The following is a 7,213-nucleotide window of genomic DNA, read 5'->3' on the forward strand; positions in this document are numbered from 1 at the left end:
TCGATCTCAGGATCTCTGTTTCTAGTTCCAGGAGTAGTCCTTATAGGCTTGAGCTGAAGGGGTCATTTGGGAAAATAGCACGTTTGGCCTACCCCAGTGGGACTGCACCCTCTCCACTCAGCCTCCAGAGGTGTCTCTCCTTTTCATATGCTTTTAATGCTTTTTAGACAGTGAGAGCTTGTTGCAATGGCTGGAGGCTGTGATGGTGGTTGAGAGCACCTCTTGCCTGACCGCAACTCTTCCCTCCAGGAAATGCTTGAAAGGGACCATGCTTGCCATAACCGTCTTGTATGGTAGAATGTTATATCCAGGATGGCTCTGCTCCTTCTTCCCCTAAAGTCTCCCTCAAGCCCAGGAGAAGGATGTTTTGCAGGTTCCTAGGAGCCGATGATGTGCCTGAACCAAGTCTCATGTGTGGTCCCTGGTGCCAGGTGGGTGAGTTTCTCATTCTTGGGCAGGATAGAGCACACCTCATAGATGACCTCATCACCTTCCACCGGAACATACTCCCCTTCCACATCAGAGATGTGCAAGAAGATGTCAGGACCACCATCACCAAGGATGATGAAGCCATGACCCTTGGAACGGCAGAAGCATTTACAGTCTCCTTTGTAGACAGGGCGCTGCAAAGCCTGCACCATCACTGAGAAGTGTCTGGCATGTAGGCAGAGGGCTAGGGACCACATTGCCCTTCATCGTGGATGGAGAACAATGCTGGGCACAAGGGGTATCCAATAGCCCTACAGAAGTCTCATGTGTGGGGGCTATGGTGGCAGCGAAGGAGACTCAGATGACATGGCTGACCTGGCAACCGTCGGACTCCTCTAGCTGCTGTGCTTTGACTCTCACTCGAACTCTTATGATTATTTTATTCCCCCTTCTAAGTGAGACTCAAGCATCTTCATTTCACCATGAACAACACTCACATCCAAGTGCATCATTACAGACCTCAACATAAAACAGGATACACTAAATCTCATAGAAGAGAAAGCAGGAAATAGCCTTCACACATGGGTACAGGAGGCAATTTCTTGAACAGATCTCAGACTCCAGAATCAACAATTAAAAAATGGGACCCCTTGAAACTGAAAAGCTTCTGAAAGACAAGGGACACTGTCAATAGGACAATTTGGCAGCCTACAGCTTGGGAACGAATCTTTACCAACCCTACACCTAATGGAGGGCTAATATCCATAATTAATAAGGAACTCAAGAAGTTTGACACTAACAGCCTGAGTAACCCAATTTAAAAATGGGGTACAGAGCTAAACAGAGAATTCTCAACAGAGGAATCTCAAATGGCTGAGAAGCCCTTAAAGAAATGTTCAAAGTCTTTAGTCATCAGGAAAATGCAAATCAAAACAATTCTGAGGTACTGTCTTACACACATCAGAATGGCTAAGAACAAAACTCAAGTAAAAGAAGATGCTGGCAAGGGCCACACTCCTCCATTGCTGGTGGGAGTGCAAACTTGTACAACCACTTTGGCATTTCTCAGAAAACTGAAAATAGTTCTACCAGGAGTGGTATAGCTGGGTCTTGAGGTAGAACTATATACAAAAGATGCTCCACCATCCTACAAAGACACTTTCTCAACTACACTCATAGCAGCTTTATTCATGGTAGAAACTGGAAGCAACCTAGACGTACCTCAACTGAAGAATGGATAAAAAAAAATGTGGTCCATCTGCACAATAGAATGGTATTCAACTACTAAGAACAAAGACATCATGAATTGTTCAGGCAAATGGATGGAACTTGAAAATATCATTCTAAATGAGATAAGGACATGCATGGAATATTTAGAGTTTTTAATTGAAGGATATGTATAATTTTATAGTCATTTGGGGTTTTCTTTTTTGTGTCATGTTGCACACTTTTTCAGACCAACTGTCTTAGTATTGTCTATTTTTCTTCTGTGGACCCTGGACTGCGTTTATCTTTTTCTTTAGTCTGTAGTTTTCCTTCCAGTGTCTTCTATGCTCAGAAACTTTCTTCTTGTGTAAGTTTACAGAAAATAGTTTCTATGCCTCTCTCGTGTAATTTTTCCTTCATTTACTCACATGATTCATGGAGTTGATCTTTTTGTGATGTCCTGAAGATTTCTCATGTTCTATTCATATGTTTGATATTTTTCATTAATACTAACTAGTTCTTCTACCCAGCTTCAGACTCACCATTCTGACCCATTCAGTGGTGAGACTTTCCACTATTCCTTTCAGTTGGCTGACTGAGCTTTTTATCTTGATCATCCTTTCAGTTTGTTTTCCTCCAGTGAATCTCTTTATTGAATTCAGTTCCGTATACTAAATTTACTTCTTTATTTTGTTCAGCTTTTGCTGTAGTACTCTTAAAGTACATTTATGATGACTTTGAACTGTTTGAACTTAGTCATAATTATTTTATTTAGCATCTGTGACTGAGAACTCTTCTAAACTGGTCCCATGAAAACCATTTGCTTTGGTATTGGTAATTCTTCTCAAATCCATGCTCACTTGAAGTTTTTGACTTATTATTTTTGGTTTTCTTCTCAACTCTACTCAACAACTGTATTCTGTGTGACAGAACTCAAAAGTCACTGGTTCAAGATAGCTTTAGAGACTGGTTAGTTTCCAGAATCCTCATCCCTGCAAGCTATGACTACTTAACAGTTGATAAAAGCTTGAACACCTCTATATTCCCATATCAGAAACATTCCATATTGATTTTTTCAGTATAATAGTCAGCAGACACAGCAGAAAATTGGTCACTATAACTATGTGATTTAGATACAGGTCAATTAATTTTAAATTTGTGTAACTTCATTGATGTAGGTATAGTGGTACATGTTTGTGCTCCTAGTTTGTGGAATTAGATACAAGAGAATCAGGAGGTCAGAGTCACCCTTGGCTACACTGTGAGTTTTAATGCCAACCTGGGCTATATGAGATCCTGCATCAGTTAAAATTACATTTTTGAATACTACAAAATACTCATTTTATTTCTGTTATATTTGTCATAATTGCAGTGCTGAAATTCTCATCCCTCACATATTTTTCATTTGATTTTTATTGTTTTATTGTTTGCATTTGTTATTTGAGTTTTTGTTTCTGTTTTATCATTTTGGGCCTTTTCACCTCTTAACTGAGTATTTTGGGTATGGATGGTTTAACCTCCTGATTTTATTTTCCCTTCATAATACAAATTTATTATTCTATTTTTAATTTTGAATGGTTATCCCAAAGTTGACTAATATTTTCCTCATCATGAATGCACTATGCCAAAAACCCTGACATGTGTTTATACATGCCTGTATGTAGACAGACACATTTATGCCTATCCACAAGTCAGAATTTATTGAATAACAATAAATTCACAAACTAAGTTCGTGTCCTTGTCTTCAGTTTACCAAGCACTTTTGATTATCATTTCTTTGAAACTGGGTCGAACTGCCACTGGCAATTATGCATTCTTTAATTCCAACCTGAATTATTAATGTTAATTCTCACATTCTACAATATTTCACATAGTGATGTATGTGTTTTGTTGTCCTGTGTTGTGTTGTGTATTATAACTAAAGGTTACAGATTGTTATAAAAGGGTTAGGAAGGGCTCAGAGTTCAGACTTAGCAATGACTGGTAGAGACAGAAAAGTGATTAGACACAATTGAGGACTTTAACTGGAGAACTCCTGGAGGAAGAACATAGCCCAACTGTGGGGTCTGTTGATATTACTACCTATTTAGTTTATAATGAACAAAAATTGACTCTTATCGCCCCAGGAAAAATATGACATGAATTATTCTACTTGCCATTATTTTTAAGGTATTTGTTGAAAGAGGGCCATTCTTCTGTATATAAGATACATTACCTTTATAATGTTTTAATGACTATTTTTCTGTTGATATTCTTCAATTTTGTCTGTTAAAAAATAATGAAAATGTCTTCATTTTAAACTATCTATGAAGCGGGCTAAATCCACTATCAATGCTATTGATTTAATTGTAGCAATAAAAGGAATTGATTCTATAATTCATGAGATAACTTTTCAACATCAAATGGACACAGTTATATTTCGATTCTGTAATTGGTTGATTCAGTGGATTACTTAATGTCCATCTTAATATCTTGAACTTTTGCTGCCTGAGTGTGTGCATGTGTGTTTGGGTGTGTGTGTGTGTGTGTGTGTGTGTGTGTGTGTGTGTGTGTGTGTGGAAGGTGTTGTGTATAAAAATGCAGGTATTGTCTGTACTGTAGCGTATATGCTGAAGTAGAGAATGATCTCAGGTGTTAGTTCTGCCCTTTAACCTTGTTTAAGACAGTGCCTTTTGGTGGACTCCATGTATGTGGTCGTCAAGCGTCTGGGGATTCTTTACTTTCTACCTCCCACCTCACTATAGTGGGACTGGAATTATAGACACACATTATAACAAGGTACTTTTATGTGGCTTCTGGGAATCTGAAATCAGGTTCTTATATTTGCCCAGGAAAGGCTTTACCCAGAAATCCATCTCCCCAGCCCCAAAATGTCTCTAATTGTGAAGCCTCCTTGATTAAATTGTTGCACTCTTGAATTTCTAGATGCTTTTGCTAGAATTTTAGTTTAGTTCTGCATTTCCTTACTCTAATTTTCTATAATTTTACCTTCAGTGCTACCATAACTTCCATTATTACAATTTTACTAGAATCATAAATGTAAAAGGGAGATTTATAACTGCTTTGTGCCCTATAATATTTCCAATAACATTGTCAAAAAATTAATAAATTAAAAATTTATGCGTTGAGACATGGTCTGTGAGCCCTTCTCAGTAGAATATGTTTTTAAAATACTTCCTTAATTTTTCACCTGCATACTGAAATTTTAAGTAACTTTAAATGTCCTCTTATGTGTGTGTGTGTGTGTGTGTGCGCGCGCGCGCGTGTGTGTGTATGTGTCTGTGATAATAATTTTAAAAGTCATAAGTTTGAGAAAGTGAAGAAAGAGTGAGGGAAATGATGTAAATACTCACGAATAAAATTCTCAAAAAATATAAAAAAGAAATTCAGAACATAAAAAGAATTAAAAATATTTCTTCTTGGACACTTGGTAGTTTGTATTTTTCCAGAAAACTGATGTTATCCATCTTGGTTTCCATAGTTGCTGCTCCTCCTTATTTGAGAAGTTTACCCTTCCTTTTCATCCCTCTGCCCTTCTAATCCTTCATCCACTTTCAGGACCGTTTTCTCCCCTTTTTTATTTCTTGGTATCGCATGAATATTGTTCATCTATTTTCTGCTTTTTCATAGAAGGATTTTGCAGTAATTCATTTTTTGTGGTAATGGTAATCCCATCAGTTGGACTTTCCCCTCTAATTCCCACCTTCTCGATTCTTTTGGCGAGTTATATTTTTCTTCCAAAGTCTCCATTTCTTCATTTCTGTTATTTTTACACCTGGTTGGTAGACACTTAATGTCACACACATTTCCTAGTGCTCCGTGTGCTTTTGCATGAAATATTTTCCTGTTTTCCTGATGCAAAGTTGCAATGCCTGTTATACAATCACTGTTGTTATCAACTTGTCAACTATAATCTTTACAGGGACAAGATCACAGATGGGAATGAGTCACAATTTCAAAGCCTATAGCAACCACAGGAAAAACAATTTTGCAATATGTTAACTTAAAACAGAAATGTTTTTAAAAACACAAAATTCTCTTGCTGGTAAAAACACAACACAAAAAAATGAAATTGGGTGAAAAAAAGCACTTACTAGAGTAACTTCAGAAGGATCAGAATTCTCAAGGCTAACATTTAAAAAGACAAAATCTCTTTCAGCCTTTCTGTGTTAGGAGCAGTTCATTATTCATACGTAGATCTTGTGTTCCTTGCTTGTATGGTAAAATCTCAACAACTACAGAAAAGTGCTGTAGGGATTGTGCACTATAACAAGTTTCTCTTACTATTACATTGAATTAAAACATGAGAGATCTTTTTTAATAACTCAATTTATAAACACGAATGTGGAATTTTCCACAGAGTGAATGACTTCAATACCAATGTATACTACTCAGAATTGATTTTACATAGAAAGAGATCAGTGGCCCTCACTTGGTATTTCTACGGTGGGTCACATCTGTGGTGGACTTATAACAGTCTCAGAATTACAGAATTTCATGGTTCCACAGCACACTTAGTACAAAGTTAAAAATTATATGCAGTAATAAACAGCAGAATAACAATGAAGAGCTAAATCATGCCTCAAATGAGGAAGTCTGATGGGAGAAAATAAAACACAGTGCACATATTATGAAAACAGAGCACAATCTACATGTTAATGTGAGCTGAGGAAAGCCTATTAAAGGCTTCAGTCCTCCACAGGCAACTAAGAAATGCTAAGGTAAGGAAAAATAGTTTTTCCCAGAGAAAAGCACACCAATTGGCTTTCTAATACCAATTAGTCAGTCTTGAAAACAAACATATGCATACAAGTTACATCATACAAATTATATAGGTCTTATTTAGGTATATAGCAATACACATGCAGGTACACACACACACACACACACACATTCACACACACACACATACATACATATGTAACAATTAATGAAAAAAGAATCCATGAACTTGAAAGAATGCAACAAGGGGTATATGGGAGGATTTAGAGGAAGGAAAAGGGAGTTAGGTTATATAATTATATAATAATCATAAAAAGAAATAATTTAAAGTAAAATCATAAAAACTAAAATGAATAAAATAATCTTATGTGACAAATATTGAAAGTACACAAATATTTTAATACTAGAAAAATCAATATACTTTTAACATTAATGGCGGTGAAAGTCACAATTTTATCATGGAGATGGCAGGTATAGATAAGAGAAATGTAAAAATATTAAACTATCATCTTCTGTATCAGGAATGAAACAGTAATTTCCATAGATCAACAGGGCAATGTAAGTGTGCTCAGTGGCAAACCAGTTAACTGCTAGAAAAAAAAGTGACAACTAGAGTTACCACTGAGGACCAGAAATCAAAAATAGAAAAGTATATACTAGGGGACAAATTTTTTCTGATAAAGGATTTGGAACTAAATTTGACATTTATAAGTATACAATGAAGGAATTAAAAGTTAAAAAGTTGTATGTACCCATTGTACACAGCTCAAGTACACACACATACGAAACAATATGGATGGCTTTAGAGGGGTATCAGATCCTAAAGAAACAGCGTAGAACAGTGGTAACAAAGGCA

At 36.4% G+C, this 7,213-nt stretch overlaps 1 pseudogene; it reads right to left on the reverse strand.

Annotated features, from left to right (window-relative positions):
* Nucleotides 1-377: 377 nt before the first annotated feature.
* Carhsp1-ps1 (calcium regulated heat stable protein 1, pseudogene 1) lies at nucleotides 378-797 on the reverse strand (annotated as a pseudogene).
* Nucleotides 798-7,213: the final 6,416 nt, after the last annotated feature.

Source organism: Rattus norvegicus, chromosome 14 (genome assembly GCF_021556685.1).
Source record: "Rattus norvegicus strain SHRSP/BbbUtx chromosome 14, alternate assembly SHRSP_T2T, whole genome shotgun sequence".
Lineage (NCBI taxonomy): Eukaryota > Metazoa > Chordata > Mammalia > Rodentia > Muridae > Rattus > Rattus norvegicus.